At 43.2% G+C, this 17,464-nt stretch overlaps 1 protein-coding gene across 3 annotated transcripts in view; it reads right to left on the bottom strand.

Moving 5' to 3' along the window:
• Positions 1–17,464, bottom strand: part of LOC137375598 (complexin-2) — a 362,538-nt gene that overhangs the window by 261,104 nt on the left and 83,970 nt on the right. Inside the window, exon 1 of one of the 3 annotated variants that reach the window (XM_068042963.1) lies at positions 511–572. The exons of the other annotated variants lie outside the window; for them this stretch is intronic. The gene's annotated coding sequence lies outside the window, so the exon portion shown is untranslated. Of the gene's footprint in view, positions 1–510; positions 573–17,464 lie in introns of those variants that run through there. 3 annotated transcript variants of the gene reach the window in all.

The raw sequence follows: 17,464 nt of genomic DNA, 5'->3' as shown, positions 1-17,464 counted from the left end.
AATACTGTAACTGAGGCAGGAATTTTATGTTCCCCACAAGGAGCAGGGTGGTGGCGGGGGGGTTCGTAAAATTGTGTGGGAGGTGGGGTGGGGGGGGGGGGGGGGGGGGGGGTGCCGTTCACGACCCTTCCCATCCCCGCTGCAATTTTATGAGGGACGGCGGTGAGAAATGGCCTGCTCACCCCGGGTCAACCAAGGCCCTTATAAATGGCCAGTTAACTGCCGCTTAAGGGCCTCCTTCTGCTTCCGCTGGTATTTTACCACCGGCAGGTGGGCGGCTGAGGTCCCCCAGGAGGCCACCCAGTAAAACCTGGCAGTCTCCTTGCAGGCTGGGGGGGGGGGGGGGGGGTGCCTCCTGATCGGGCACCCTCTGCCCCACGGAGGGCTCCACCCCCCCACTCCCGGGCCCAACCACCACCACTGCACTACATTCCACACCTCCTCCCAACCGAACCCCCTTGCCTCGTCAGGGCCTGGCCGATTGTCCCCGACAAGGCCCCAGACACTTACCTTTTTCCCTGGGCCGGTGTCCCTTTTGCTGTTGTGGCTGGGTGCAGTCCCAGCAGTGGCCATCGCTCCTGGTGGCGCTGCTGGAACAGAGAGCTGCAGGCCCCCTGAATGGCCGGCAGCTCTTGGAGGTGGGACTTCCTTCCTCAAAGTGGCAGAAGTCTTTCCCAAGGCCAATTAAGGGCCTGGGGAGTAGAAAATACCAGGATGGCTCCCAGGCCCGGCAGAGGTGGGCTTGCCCACGACTTTTTGGCCAGTGGGCTGGGCCTCCCGCCCAACGTAAAATTCAGGTCTGAAACTTCGATTGATACCACAATTGCTTCTCCTTTCTTCCCTACTGTCTTGAATATTCTGTCACCAGGAAAAGTTATCTCCCAGTACTGCCCTAAGCTAAGCCATATCATTATTAATGTTAATGTATCATACTCCTATAGCAATTAATGCCTCTGGTTCATCAATTTTATTGAAATAACTTGTATGTTTGTAACTCAACCTGCATCTGTCTATTTAGTAATCTTACTCTTTTTAATTTCACTTCCTTCTGATTTGTTGCTTATTGCTGCCTTGTTTCTCTGTTACATTTTTTCTACTTTCCTAGATCCTTTTGCTTTCCTTTCTACTTTCTTGTCCTTTTTTTTTCTTCCCAATATAATATTAGTTTAAATTCTGCCCACAGGACTAGGTACTCTTCTATCAATGACTTTATTTCCAGATCCAGCTCAGATGACATCAGTCTGTCCTGTACAGGCCACACCTAACTTAGGATGGTTCTCAGGAATTGACATGCTTCTTCCTATACCATGGGTTGGATTTTATGCAGCTGGCAGGGGTCCTGACACTTGGCCCAAAAGACGAGGGAACACCGCCTCCGCTGTTTGGGGGAGTCCCCCAGCTGCATTTTACAGCGCTCAGGCAGTTAATTGCACGGTGCCGGGGCCCTTGTCCTTTTAAGGATGGGGATCCCACTGCCAAGACCCGCCAGGCAATCAGAGTGCTAACAGCTCAGCAGTCCTAGCAGCTCCACCAGGAGTGGTGGCCACTGCTGGTACTGCAGAAGGCCCGGCACGAGGAGCAGCCATGGAGCCCCGGACTGCAGCTAAGTGGGGTGATCACTCTGCGGCCAGTCAGGCAGGTCCCAGCGAGGGATGGGAGTATGAGTTGTTGTGGACAGGGGTGGGTGTTGGCACAGGGCTGGTTTTGCCACCAGGAGCCTCCGTGGATCACAGATTGTTCAAGCAGAAGGGCCCCCACTCCCACAAGCCCACACGGAGGGTTGACTGGTTTTACTGGATGCCCCCCCCCACCTGGTGGAGGGTTCCCCCTGCTGCTGGTTAAATGTCAGCACAAGAGGGATGAGACCCTTAAGTGGTCATTAATTGGCTACTTAAGGACTTCAATTGACCTCTGGGTGGAAGGCCATCCTCGGCCTTCCCTGCCCCTGGCAAAACCAAGTGGCATCAGGAAAATGAAGGGCACTCCATCCCCCCCAACTTCCCTCACTATTTTATGGACCCACACGCCACCCTGCCCGTCCCTAGAGGGCTGATAAAAGTAATCACCATCTCTTCAGACCTGCATTTACCTCACTTATCTTAATAGTCCTATAATGCCCAGTGTTTGGTATGGAAGTAATCTTAATATTCTGCCTTTGAGATTTTACTCTTTAATCTATCTCTGAATTCCTGAAACTTCTTTTGCAGGTCCTCAGTGATAATCCTTCCTTTGTTATTGAATCCAACATGAACCATGACTTCTGGCTGTTTTCCTTTCATTTGCAAAATAATTTGTGCATCCTCTGTTACATCCCTTATTCAGCCACCTGGGAGGCATATATCATTTTGCATTTTTGACTGTGTCTACAAATGTACCTGTCTATTCCCTTGACTATAAAATTCATTATTATTACTGCATTTCTACACTTCACTTCACCCCTTCCTTTTGGCATTTGCATGCATGGTTCATGGGTATGATGGCATTGCTTGTATTTACCCTTGTCTGGGTTGTTGTCATTGTCACAGGTATTCAGTGTCGAATGCTTTTTTGTCAATTCAACTCTCTCAAGGAATTCCTGCACTGTCTGCTGTCATCGCTTCCTATCCTATTTGGGCAGTTACCCAATTCTCTTCTTCCCTAACTTGCTCTGCTTGTGGGGTGGCCTCCTCCTGTAATGCATGCTCCAGGAAACCTTTGGCCGCCTGCATGTGATATGATGTCCCGGCTCTTGTAGATCAGCAAAGTTAATCTTAAAAGTAAGCAGTTGGACATATTTCTCATATGTGTGGTCATATCAGACATACGCATCCAGAGCCTCTCACATTACACATAACAGGTGTTAGCCATTCCACTGTACTAAATTCTATGGAATTCTCTTAATATTTCAATAAGATGAAACACAATAACTTACTGTTTACAATATGTTTAGGCCAAATGAATCTCGAGACTGTGTTCCCCATGTGGTCATACTCCACACATTTTATGCAATAAGTTATGCTGGTTCTTATTGCTTTCACCACTATTGCCACATGCTCTCCTGTTTACTCCATTGCTGCTGGTTCCCACTTTTACTGAGGCTGAAACTGACGTACTCAGGGAAAGTTTTCTGATGAATTTGACAGACTGTGCATCCATATTAGTTCTTAGTAACAGAAAACCTTTATTCCCATGACTATATCGATTGACAGCCTCAAATAACATTCAAATGTACTTATCCCCAGTGGAGAAGAATCATTAAAATTGTGCCAGTCGACTAACCAGAGTGGCTCATGATAGCACTCTCTTCCTTATTAGTATTACAGAAGTATTAATGGGGAGGAGGTGGTGTAACATAACTCATGCTCAAAGAACACCTACTGTTGACCCCTGCAGCTTTCATTTGATTTTAGAAAAACCTGCAAAACAAATTAGTTCACACTTTGAGAAAATTAGGACAGTAGAAAGATAGCAGAGATCAGCATAAGAATTTGAATTTTAAATACTGTAGCATTAGGGAAGGTTAAGAAAGGCTAGCTGGACAATTATGGAGGTGCTTTCATGAAGGGTGATCTGGGCTTCCTTATTAAATTCTAGTTGAAGCAGTTGAGTTAGGTTTGCAAAAGACCTCACATATACTTTGTGACCAGTCTGCTGAATCCAAATAAGTCAGAGCTGTATCAGCCTACAAATTGAAAATTTGGGGAATAAATTTCCTCTTTCTGCTATTTGTATCAAAATCATAAGTGCAATTATAAAGAACACAGTTACAGTTTCACTATAAATAATATCAGAGGACATCACTAAATATATGAAGGCCCTTCAATAAAGTGATCCTTGGTAGTTTGGTTTCTCGAAGAAATTATTATGTTTTGATTTTAGCTGCTTACTAACATGCTGCACAACAATAAAATGGCATTCCTGGTTGCAGGGATCTCAGAATACTCAAACAGAGGCTACAGTGAACGTTTTATTGCCGACAAAGTGCTCTGAGGAGTATATTGATTGGCCGATCTGCTCAGTGCTGCGACCCATGTACACATTGACAAATTCAGAGTTTATCACTTGAATGGTTCATATATGGAGCTGAAGTCCCACCAAAGGGGACATTTTAAAATTGTTTTAATATTTAGCTGACAAGGCACAAACTACGAGCAATATTTTGATTCCCAGCAATCTGATTGGAGAGTCTAATTCTTGGTATCACTGGAGAGTAGATGGCTGATTCTAGTCCCCATAATGTCCTGGAAATGGCAGAGACAGGTGTAACACTTTGAAAAAATGGGTGGCGATCAGTTCTAATGAATCTTTGCCCACTTAGAATTCCATGTGCTTTTCCAGTTGCACTTGTAGCAATGGCAGAAGCACCCATGTGAAATAATCTGGAAATGAAAAGCTGGTATGAGTAAAAGTGGCCATGAAGCTGTTGGATTGTCATTAAAAATCCAACTGTGCCACTAAAGTCCTTTAGGGAAGAAAACTTGTAGTTCTTACCCAGTCTGGGCTATACAATGACACATCCCACAACAGTGTGGTTGACTCTTAATTGCCCTCTGAAGAGGCACAGCAAGTCACTCAGTTGTAAAGGATAACTAGGGATGGGCAATAAATGTTCACCTTGCTATGAGGACAGGATTATACAACATTGGCCTGCCCTCTGCCAGATGTTTTCAGATGTGATATCAAATTTCTAGACCAATATGTTGGTCCAATCCTTTGACTAACCAGAAGGATGATTAAGTGGTCTCAGCATACTGGTGGATCTATCCATACCTGATACTGACATGGATAGGTTTCATTTCAATAATTATCCATTAGTTATGTGAATGATGGGCAAATTCATGGCAGTGATTAGTCCATAAAATCAACATACTTAAAATATTGCAGTCTGTCATCCACATTCCTTAGCACAGCTAAGAATCCTTTATACACTTAGAAAATAGTTTTACCTAAGCTAACTTATGTAATGCTCTCTGCCATTATGAATAGTATGCTGTGATTTGCAAATTATGTTGATTCAAAGAATTACATTTTCAACCCCTCTGAAATTTTTACCCCTAGTTCTGATGTCTAAAAACATGCAACAGTTATGATATTAATGCAACAGAGTGGTACTGATTACTTTTCATCTAAATAACATTCATTTTTGTTTCCTCACATTCCAGTTGCTTTCTTCAATTTTACCCTCATGTAGTTGGAACATAGCAGAAGAAGGTGACAGTGATAGGGTTCTTGCCTCTGAGTTAGAAGGTAGTGAGTTCAAGCCCCACTCTACAGACTAGAGCACAGAATCTAGGTTGGCAGTTCAGTACAATACAGAGGGAAATGGGCAGTATCAGAGGTGCTACCTTTCATATGGGATGTTAAACTTAGGCCCTGTATTCCCTCTCAGGTGGGCGTAAAAGAACCCAAGGTACTATTTGAAAAAGAGCAAAGGAGTCTGCTTGTGATCCCCACCCCTGAATCACAGTCCTTGTCTGTATAATAGGTATCCAGCACTGTATACCTACTTAATCACTTCAGACTTGTACTGTCTCTACCTGGGTCTTCCTCCTTTCTCCCCAGTCCCCACCCCAGCAGTTGGTCACACACTTTCCATTTCCTGCCTAACTATTCCTCTTTGCTCTCTATAAACCTGCACTCCCTTTGTATACTATCAGGTATCTCCAAGTAATTGAGTTTGAACAGGTCCACCCAGAACCATTACATTGGCATTTGTCCTGGACATGCATAGTTTCTAGAAGCTCTCACATTATCCAAGGAAGGTCTCCACTGTCTTGCCCTAACAGTTGCACACAAAAGGGACTCAAATAGCTGAAATTAGTTCCAAGTCAACTATGCATCAGTGTCAAATTCCATTCCAGGTCAAACACTCTCTATTCATGCAGCTGTTCCCTCACGCTATGGGCCTTAAACAACTCAATTGCCTCTTGCTTGTACAATCTGCTTAAATTGCACAGTTAGCATGCACACACCATCATTGTCGCAGTTACAAGCCCATTTTGTCCCAGTGACAAAAAGTCTTCTGACTCATGAACTAGAAATTTCTGAAGATAACATGTCATATTTCTGGCTGGAAGTTAATGGAGCATTTGCTGAATTTGCTGAAAATAATTAATCATCATTCATTGCACTACTTATAATAAACATATTGGTATATTCTGTTGTGCATTACTTTTTGCCTAATCCATAGTCTTTTAAGTAATTAAATCCTCAATTATAAAATTAACTTTACTTTAAAATCAAGGCTGAAACAAGTTAATCCAAGCTGTTGGATATATGTTCTATTACTTGTATAATAAAATCTTGTTAATCGCTAACCTTTAAAAATAATGTTCCAAATGCCTAAAATCTTCCTACTTACTTTTTTTTCTAGAATTAGATACCAATAAACATTTCCAATTATATAAACATTGTACTAATCAAGATCAGTTCATTGGGTTAATTGTTTTAAAATGGATACAATTGTAAAAGTAGATCAATCGCTAAAAACATAAGATTATCATTTTTTTCCTGTGGCTTAGTGGATAAATATTTTATATGATGTTGCACTAGGCCAGATGGTTCCAAGTTCTGTGCTGAATAAGCTTATTTCAATGGGGCCAGCATTTGGATGCTACACTTGGCCTCCGAACCCTTGGATTAGGGAGGGAAAATCAGCTTGTCTTTCTGCCTCCAATCAGTATCTAGTAACCCTTGCTGGAAAATGCATGTGTGTTGATACTGGTTGAAGAAATGATTGGGTCAGCTGTGATGCTCACCACGTCAACTAGCCTCCTGGCACTCAGGGTCAACCTGTATAAGACCAATGATTGCTTGGATGTGGTATTGGAGGCCTATCTTTTCTGATGGAATCAAACTGCAACAAGGATCAGTGCTTTTAAGAAAGGAAGAAAGGAAACTAGGGGAAAAATATAGTTTCCAAAGGATAGCACAACCCATTTATGAGAAATAGTTGTATAATTACTTTTACATGCACCCACATAGTCAACAACATTCATTTGTCGGGTTGAAAATAACCTTATTTCTAATATATCTATGTTGTAGGTTTCTGTTTTATGTTTCTTTTATTGGTAGAGAATACCAAATTGATCAGGATGAGGGATTCATGTGATGAGAAATGAATATTTTTTGTTTTTACATCCAGAAACAAAAACATTGTTCTAGCCCAGGTATGGTCATGATTAGTTGCAATGTTACCTGTTTTGATACTCTGCTTTAGCCTAAATCTGCTGCCACTATGAAAATGTGTTTTCTATTCCCCCTCTGCCTTCTGTAGGACTAATTCCCGCTTGCTGACTGGAAGTAGGTAAAGACTTTCAAACCTCACTGAAGTGGAGGCTCTTAGATAGGCGAAGAGGAAAAAAAAAACAATTGGGCCTTAAAAATAATAAGGACTGTCTAATTACCTCATAAATTTTCACCTGGGATGCAATTTTTGTATTATGACTTCTCTCCAATCTCTATATTACTGCTTCCTTCTTAATGTTCAGACGCCCCTTTGATCAAGTTAACATGTTGTTCCATTAATTGTTTGGACCTTTTTATCTCCCCATTACCTCTTCTGAAGGCATTGACTGCTGGTGAGAAGTTTTCACAGTCACTAGGCATTCCTTAGTATATCGCTCATATTAGTTATTATTCATCTGTGAACATTGGCAGCAGGTATTAGCTGGTTATTTGATTATAGGAAATGAAAGATCACAACCAAGCCTGATCCAGTCTTCAGCTAATGTCCACACATAGACTTCTAATTGTATTTTTCCTACTATCATACAATTAGGTCAACATGGACCAACGATTATGCCTGGTACCTTGCTGGTCAGTATTGTTCAGTTATTCACGAGAGAAACTCATTGGGGGAGCTCAGATCCTTTCAATAAAAAAAAGCTAGTTTAATGACGGCCATAAAACTATTGTCAATTGTTGTAAAAATCCATTTGGTACACTAATGTCCTTTAGCTGGTCTGGCCTACATGTGACTCCAGACTCACAGCAATGTGGTTGACTCTTACATGCCCTCTGAAATGGCCTAGCAAGCCACTCAATTGTATCTAACCGCGACAAAGTCAACAAAAAGGAATGAAACTGGACAGACCACCTGGCATCGACCGAGGCACCGGAAACGACAACAGCAAACCCAGCCCTGTTAACCCTGCAAAGTCCTCCTTACTAACATCTGGGGGTTTGTGCCAAAGTTGGGAGAGCTGTCCCACAGACTAGTCAAGCAACAGCCTGACATAGTCATACTCACGGAATCATACCTGACAGACAATGTCCCAGACACTGCCATCACCATCCCCGGGTATGTCCTGTCCCACCGGAAGGACAGATCCACCAGAGGTGGTGGCACAGTGGTATACAGTCAGGAGGGAGTTGCCCTGGGAGTCCTCAACATAGACTCTGGACCCCATGAAGTCTCATGGCATCAGATCAAACATGGACAAGGAAACCTCCTGCTGATTACCACCTACCTCCCTCCCTCAGCTAATGAGTCAGTACTCCTCCATGTTGAATAGCACTTGGAGAAAGCACTGAGGGTGGCAAGGGCCCAGAATCTACTCTGGGTGGGGGACTTCAATGTCCATCACCAAGAGTGGCTCGGTAGCACCACTACTGACCGAGCTGGCAGAGTCCTAAAGGACATATCTGCTAGACTGGGTATGCGGCAGGTGGTGGGGGAACCAACAAGAGGGGAAAACATACTTGACCTCGTCCTCATCAATCTGCCTGCTGCAGATGCATCTGTCCATGACTGTATTGGTAGGAGTGACCTCCGCACAGTCCTTGTGGAGATGAAGTCCCGCCTTCACATTGAGGATACCCTCCATCGTGTTGTGTGGCACTACCACCGTGCTAAATGGGATAGATTTTGAACAGATCTAGCAATGCAAAAACAGGCATCCATGAGGCGCTGTGGAACTTCAGCCGCAGCGGAATTGTACTCAACCACAATCTGTAACCTCATGGCCCGGCATATCCCCCACTCTACCATTACCATCAAGCCAGGAGACCAACCCTGGTTCAATAAAGAGTGCAGGAGAGCATGCCAGGAGCAGCACCAGGCATACCTCAAAATGAGGTGTCCAACCTGATGACGCTACAACACAGGACTAATGCGTGCCAAACTGCGTAAGCAGCATGCGATAGACAGAGCTAAGCGATCCTATAACCAACGGATCAGATCTAAGCTCTGCAGTCCTGTCACATCCAGCCGTGAATGGTGGTGGACAATTAAACAATAACTGGAGGAGGTGGCTCCACAAATATCCCCATCCTCAATGATGGGGGAGCCCAGCACATCTGTGCGAAAGATAAGGCTGAAGCATTTGCAACAATCTTCAGCCAGAAGTGCCGAGTTGATGATCCATCTCGGCCTCCTCCTGAAGTCCCCAGCATCACAGATGCCAGACTTCAGCTAATTCAATTCACTCTGCATGATATCAAGAAACGACTGAAGGCACTGGATACTGCAAATGCTATGGGCCCTGACAATATTCCAGCAATAGTACTGAAGACCTGTGCTCCAGAACTTGCCGCGCCCCTAGCCAAGCTGTTCCAGTACAGCTACAACACTGGCATCTACCCTGCAATGTGGAAAATTGCCCAGGCATGTCCTGTACACAAAAAGCAGGACAAGTCCAACCCGGCCAATTACCGCCCCATCAGCCTACTCTCAATCATTAGTAAAGTGATGGAAGGTGTCATCAACAATGCCATCAAACGGCACTTGCTTAGCAATAACCTGCTCAGTGACGCTCATTTTGGGTTCCGCCAGGGCCACACGGCTCCTGACCTCATTACAGCCTTGGTTCAAACATGGACAAAAGAGCTGAACTCAAGAGGTGAGGTGAGAGTGACTGCCATTGACATCAAGGCAGCATTTGACCGAGTATGGCATCAAGGAGCCCTAGCAAAACTGAGGCCAATGGGAATCAGGGGGAAAACCCTCCGCTGGCTGGAGTCATACCTAGCGCAAAGGAAGATGGTTGTGGTTGTTGGAGGTCAATCATCTGAGCTTCAAGACATCACTGCAGGAGTTCCTCAGGGTAGTGTCCTAGGCGCAACCATCTTCAACTGCTTCATCAATGACCTTCCTTCAATCATAAGGTCAGAAGTGGGGATGTTCGCTGATGATCGCACATTCATGACTCCTCAAATACTGAAGCAGTCCGTGTAGAAATGCAGCAAGACCTGGACAATATCCAGGCTTGGGCTGATAAGTGGCAATTAACATTCGCGCCACACAAGTGCCAGGCAAAGACCATCTGCAACAAGAGAGAATCTAACCATCTCCCCTTGATATTCAATGGCATTACCATCCCTAAATCCCCCACTATCAACATCCTAGGGGTTACCATTGACCAGAAACTGAACTGGAGTAACCATATAAATACCGTGGCTATAAGAGCAGGTCAGAGGCTAGGAATCCAGAGGCGAGTAACTCACCTCCTGACTCCCGAAAACCTGTCCACCATCTACGAAGCAGAAGTCAGGAGTGTGATGGAATACTCTCCACTTGCCTGGATGGGTGCAGCTCCAACAACACTCAAGAAGCTCGACACCATCCAGGACAAAGCAGCCCGCTTGATTGGCACCCGATCTACAAACATTCACTCCCTCCACCACCGACGTACAGTGGCAGCAGTGTGTACCATCTACAAGATGCACTGCAGCAATGCACCAAGGCTCCTTAGACAGCATCTTCCAAACCCGCAACCTCTACCAACTAGAAGGACAAGGACAGCAAATGCATGGGAACACCACCACCTGCAAGTTCCCTTCCAAGTCACACACTATCCTGACTTGGAACTATATCGCCGTTCCTTCACTGTCGCTGGAGCAAAATCCTGGAACTCCCTTCCTAACAGCACTGTGGGTGTACCTACCCCAAATGGACTGCAGCGGTTCAAGAAGGCACAGTGGTTAGCACCGCAGCCTCACAGCTCCAGGGACCCGGGTTCGATTCCGGGTACTGCCTGTGTGGAGTTTGCAAGTTCTCCCTGTGTCTGCGTGGGTTTTCTCCGGGTGCTCCGGTTTCCTCCCACAAGCCAAAAGACTTGCAGGTTGATAGGTAAATTGGCCATTATAAATTGTCACTAGTATAGGTAGGTGGTAGGGAAATATAGGGACAGGTGGGGATGTTTGGTAGGAATATAGGATTGGTGTAGGATTAGTATAAATGGGTCGGCACAGACTCGGTGGGCCGAAGGGCCTGTTTCAGTGCTGTATCTCTAATCTAATCTAATCTAATCAACTCACCATCACCTTCTCAAGGGCAATTAGGGATGGGCCTGGCCTGGCCGGCAACACCCAAATCCCATGAATGAATATAAAAATGTAAATAAATTTTAGTATAGTACATGCAGAAAGCATTGAAACATATGTTTATACTTATTACTTTCTAGTGGGCTCTTGCACCATTAATGAAGCATGGATTAATTGAGAAGGAACTAAAGTGAGACTAATATACACAGACATGCAATTGATATTCATCAATAATCTCCAAGATGTGTATTTAAATGACTGAAAAATGGAAAGTAAAGAATGGCATAACCAATTAAAACAAAGCAATTTTTTTTTATAGAGTGGCTTCATGCAATCTTTCCAATTGTGCAAACACTTATTGAAGTAATTTAAGATATAATTACAACATACATCTTACATGTCAGTGATTTTAGTGAAAAAAAAATCAATTGACATCAATGTAAGATATTGCTAATTATTTTTTTATCTCAACACTGGTCTTCTGAAAAAGCGTTCAAAGTCTAAAAAGTTATGTTAACTATACCCCTTATGATCAGTTTGTTTCTAGTTTAGTTGTGTATGCAGATTCTGAATACCAGTGCAATAGAGTTTCTTTTTGTAGCAGCTTTGCACTCTAATCAACAGAACATTTACTGAACAATAGATTTATAATTGATGAAGTACAGAAGCTGTTTTTAACGTACTTTAATAGGGACATGGACTGTCTATATAAATTTATAATTTACAAATAAAATTGGCTGCTCTGGCTGTGTACTTGCAAAATAGCAACTGGAGGTGTAAACATTGATGTTCTTATTTTTCAGCATATGAAAGGTTCAGACAATATTTAGAAATTGATAAGCATTCTTATTACAATCATAATTCAGATTGATAAAATATGCTGTTTGAGAACATTTTTACACATGCAAATAAATCAAAAGATTTCCATTAAAAAAAATTACATTACTATTGAAATTTAATCTATTGTGTTCCAGTGTGTGCTGAAAAACGTAACATTCCCCTAGGAACAAAGGAAAAGTGAGATGTAATATAATATGTAAGGGATATATTATATGCTCAATACAAAAATAATTAATTGGAGTTTGGTTAACTGGACAGAAGCAAAAATAGTTTTGAGTCATCACAGCCCATTCACCTACATAAATATTCACTGTTCACAGTTTCTGTCGTGATAAATGTGTTCAGCAATTTCAATTTTCTTCTTGTGTGATATTCTATCTATTGTACATTAGTCATATAAAGTAGCGGCTTAGCTAACTACAAAATTAAATATTTTAACTGAACTACCCAAAAGCAAGAGGTAGTAAATATTTTTCTTAGTTATGAAAGGAGAAGTAATAAGCACATCTTTAACAACAACAAAGGAACATAGGAACAGGAGAAGGCCATTTAGCTTCTCGAGCCATTCAAATTGTTAATGGCTGATCTGTATCTGAATTTCATCTACCCGCCTTGGTTCCACAGTCCTTAATATCCTTGCTGCTTAATAATTGGCAGCACTCTGACCTCTGAGTCAGGAGATTGTGAATTCAAGTTCCACTCTAGAGACTTGAGCTCAAAGTGGAGGCTAACATTCCAATGCAGTATTGAAAGAGTGCTACACTATTGGAGGTACTGTCTTTCAGATGAGATATTAAACCGAGATCCTGTCTGCTGTCTCAGGTGGATGTAAAAGATCCCATGGCACTATTCTGAAGATGAGCAGGTAAGTTATCCTGTGTGTCTTGGCCAAAATTTATCCCTCAATCAACATTATTTAAAAAACAGATTATCTGGTTATGATCACAATGTTGTTTGTAGGAGCTATCTGTGAGTAAATTGTGGGAAGAAGTGCTTCCTGATATCACCCCTCAATGATCCAGCTCTAATTTTAAGGTTATATCCCCTTGTTCTGTACTCCCAGAGGAAATAATTCCTGTCTATCTACCCTATTCTTTAATCATTTTAGACACCTCAATTACATCATCCCTTAATCTTCTTTGTTGATTCAGGGCTGAATTTTATAAGGCCCCCCCCCACCACCAAAGTCGGGGGTCATGGCGGGGGGACCCGGAAAATCCTTCCGGGAGAGGTCCACCACGGATCTCGACGCCGGGAAGGCCCCACCCCATTTTACCGGCAGCTGCAAGACCTGATGGCAGCCTCCCTGCTGCACAGCGATGGAGACTTTATTTAAATATGTTCATTACATTAAAATGAATGAATAATGACTTAGCTTGTAGCGATGGCCATCCCACACCGATATTTCAGCTGATTGCCGGAAGTCCCGCGCCTTCAGATCTCCGTCTGGAGATCCGAGGCATAACACTGGTGGTTAGGAGGGGAGGAGAGAAATTTTCAGGTCGGGGATTTTCAGGCTGGGGTGGGGGGGGGGGAGGGAGGGTGTAAATGGCAAAAACATACTTGATTGGTGGAGGGGTTGCTGGGAAGGGGTTGACGGGTATAATGCAGAAAGGTCGGGGGGAGGGAAGGTCGGAAGCTAATTTTTTAATTTGTTTGGCTGGAAAGGGCTATTTTGATATTGATTACTCATTGACGGGTGGGAGAGGGGATTTAAACTGCTAATAAAGTTCCACTTTAATTTTTTCCCTACTGTCACTTTAAACATTTAAATTAACCTGCAGGGCTTGAAGCCCTTTAAAAATGGCATTGGCAAGGTGGCTCCGGGCACTGTTGCTGGGGACGAAGCGCCTGACACTTTTTGAAGCTCGCTGCTGTTCTTTGCAACCTGCCCTTATACAATTAAGTGAATACTATAGAGAACATTTTGATTTTCATATGTAGTTTTTTTAATTCATTCATGGGATGTGGGCGTCACTGGCTAGGCCAGCATTTATTGCCCAACCCTAATTGTCCCTGAGAAGGTGGTAGTGAGCTGCCTTCTTGAACCGCTGCTGTCCATGTGGGGTAGGTATACCCACAGTGCTGTTAGGAAGGGAGTTCCAGGATTTAACCAGCGACAGTGAAGGAACGGCGATATAGTTCCAAGTCAGGATGATGTGTGACTTGGAGGGGAACTTGCAGCTGGTGGTGTTCCCATGCATCTGCTGGCTTTGTCCTTCTAGTTGGTAGAGGTCGCGGGTTTGGAAGATGCTGTCTAAGGAGCCTTGGTGCATTGCTGCAGTGCATCTCATAGATGGTACACACTGTTGCCACTGTGCGTCAATGGTGGAGGGAGTGAATGTTTGTGGATGGTGTGCCAATCAAGCGGGCTGCTTTGTCCTGGATGGTGTTGAGCTTCTTGAGTGTTGTTGGAGCTGCACCTATCCAGGCAAGTGGAGAGTATTCCATCACACTCCTGACTTGTGCTTTGTGGATGGTGGACAGGCTTTGGGGAGTCAGGAGGTGAGTTACTCGCCTCAGGATTCCTAGCCTCTGACCTGCTCTGGTAGCCACGGTATTTATATGGCTACTCCAGTTCAGTTTCTGGTCAATGGTAACCCCTAGGATGTTGATAGTGGGGAATTCAGTGATGGTAATGCCATTGAATATCAAGGGGAGATGGTTAGATTCTCTCTTGTTGGAGATGGTCATTGCCTGGCACTTGTGTGGCACGAATGTTACTTGCCACTTATCAGCCCAAGCCTGGATATTGTCCAGGTCTTACTGCATTTCTACATGGACTGCTTCAGTATCTGAGGAATCGCAAATGGTGCTGAACATTGTGCAATCATCAGTGAACATCCCCACTTCTGACCTGATGATTGAAGGTCAATGACCTTCCTTCAATCCCCTGATTTCCATTGACTCCAGTTTTGCCATACTCAGTCAAACCCTGCCTTGATGTCAAGGGCAGTCACTTTCAACCTCATATCTGTGCCATCACTAAGACTACCTATTTCCATCTCCGTAGCATTGTCCAACTCTACCCCTGCCTCAGCTCTTATGCTGCTGAAGCCCTCCTCCAGTCTTGACTATTCTAATGCGTTTCTTGCTGACTTCCCACGTTCTGCCCTCCATAAACCTGAGGTTATCTAAAGCTCTGCTGCCCGTTTCCTAACTTGCATCAAGTCCGGTTCACCCATCACCCCTGTGCTTGCTGACATACACTGGCTTCCGGTTAAACAATGGAATAATTTTAAAATGCTCCTCCTTTCAAATCCTCCATAGCCTGGCAGTTCCCTATCTCCGTAATCTACTCCAGCCTCACAATCCTCCGAAGTATCTGTGCTCCTCTAATTCCGACCTCTTGAGCATCCCCAATATTAAATCAAAGCTCTGGAACACCCTCCCTAAACCTCTCTGCCTCGCTGTCTCACTTTCCTCCTTTAAGACATTCCTTAAAACCTACCAATTTGACCAAGTTTTTGATTATCTGCCCTAATATCTCATGTGGCTCGGTGTCAAATTTTGTTTTATAATGCTTCTATAAAGTGCCTTTGGACGTTTTATTTAATTCAAGGTGCTATATAGATACAAGTAGTTGTTCATGTGATATAGTCAGTCTCACACAGGTGTGGTGAGAATATTTGGTGTTGAAAAGGATTATTCCTGGAGATGAAGGTTGTCTTATGAGGAAAGGTTGAGCAGGTTGGGCCTATACTCATTGGAGTTTCGAAGAATGAGAGGTGATCTTATAGAAACATATAAGATTCTGAGGAGGCTTGACAAAGTAGATGCTGAGAGGATGTTTCCCCTTGTGGGGAATCTAGAAGTAGGGACACAGTTTCAAAATAAGGAGTCTCCCCTTTAAGACGGAGATGAGGAGGATTTTCTTCTCTCAGAGGGTGGTGAATCTTTGGAATTCTCTTCCCCAGAGAGCAGTGGAGGCTGGGTCATTGAATAAATTCAAGGCTGAGATAGACAGATTTTTGATATACAAGGGAGTAAAGGGTTATGGTGGGGTGGGGGCAGGCAGAAAAGTGGAGTTGAGGCCACAATCAGATTAACCATGATCTTATTGAATAGCGGAGCAGGCTCGAGGGACCGAATGGCCTACTCCTGCTCCTATTTCTTATGTTCTTATGAAAATTTCAAATTAGCATAGTAGAGGATATTCTTATGAAATGTTTATGATTGCTACCCTTCTAATTTTTGGCCAGGCAGTCAGTTTCTTCAGCGGCTGTCTGTTTTATTAAGAAATGCTAAACCAACCAGCAATAGATCAGATTTGGCATAGTTGTCAGAGTAATATAGAATGTTGCTTGCTGCACACTCGTCCGTTCTACAATTAGGGAAAGTCCAGTTTTCAGGGTCCTTAAAAATGCTCTTGCGGGTCTGTCCAGAAATGTGTCGAATTGCTGGTATGATGAACATTCTTGGATATTTTAATAAGTTCACTGCATCAATCTATCAATTTCTGATGGACTCAGATGCCATTTCCATTCACTATAATCCTCTGGGCAGATAGATAGACCATTTCCTGTTAAATAAATTTCAACTGGTGCATTTCCGTCACTGAAATCACTTCTGTATTCATATGACCACTAGTCTTTGAATCATCAATATTCATTAGATCGGAAGGATCTTTTGCTTTGAAGTAATATTTTCCAAGTGTCTGATCTTGAGGATATTCGAATGCAAGTACTGTGGAGTGGAAAGATTGAAATTCCAGTCAGCACTGGTGAGTGCTTTCATTCTTTAATGATTAAAGGTCAAACTGGCCAACAGAAAGTACTGCAGAATTTTATGTTCAATAATGGGATGACAAACTTGATCAAATTAGAACTGACTTAATTTTGTTCTTAATTAGAAATGGAATTGTAGCATGGCTTTTCCTACACGCAAAGGGAATCAGAAACCTCAGCTGGCTCTCTGATCATTGGGCAGAAAACCTGCTGCATTTGGACAATTTATAAAATAAAACTAAGTAGTAGCAATCTGAGCATTGTGTCATCTGGCTGTTTGCATTGAATAACTACAGATGTTATATTGTATGAGTTGTAATATATAAAGCAAAGTCTGTAAATAACTGACATCCAAGCACATCACCCATTTTCTTAAATATATGTTTTCACATTTAACTCAAAACAAATTATTTTAGTTCAACAGCAACCTATCAGTGTAATGACAGCTTCATTCAACTTACAGTATAACTGTGATACTGCAGCATACGATGGGTAAAACAACCAATAAAAATATAACCTCACAAATTTAGTCCCTTAACAACATTGGGTTCAGCGAAGGGTAGCAACCCATTAATTCAAATTCTTGAGACAATATGGAAAAGCTTGGTTAAGATGCAAAAAGATGAAGCATTTTGTATTTTCTTGCATAACCT

Source organism: Heterodontus francisci, chromosome 12 (assembly GCF_036365525.1).
Source record: "Heterodontus francisci isolate sHetFra1 chromosome 12, sHetFra1.hap1, whole genome shotgun sequence".
NCBI classification, from domain to species: domain Eukaryota; kingdom Metazoa; phylum Chordata; class Chondrichthyes; order Heterodontiformes; family Heterodontidae; genus Heterodontus; species Heterodontus francisci.
Note: the sequence above shows the minus strand (reverse complement) of the source record. Positions and strands in the feature narration are given on the sequence as shown.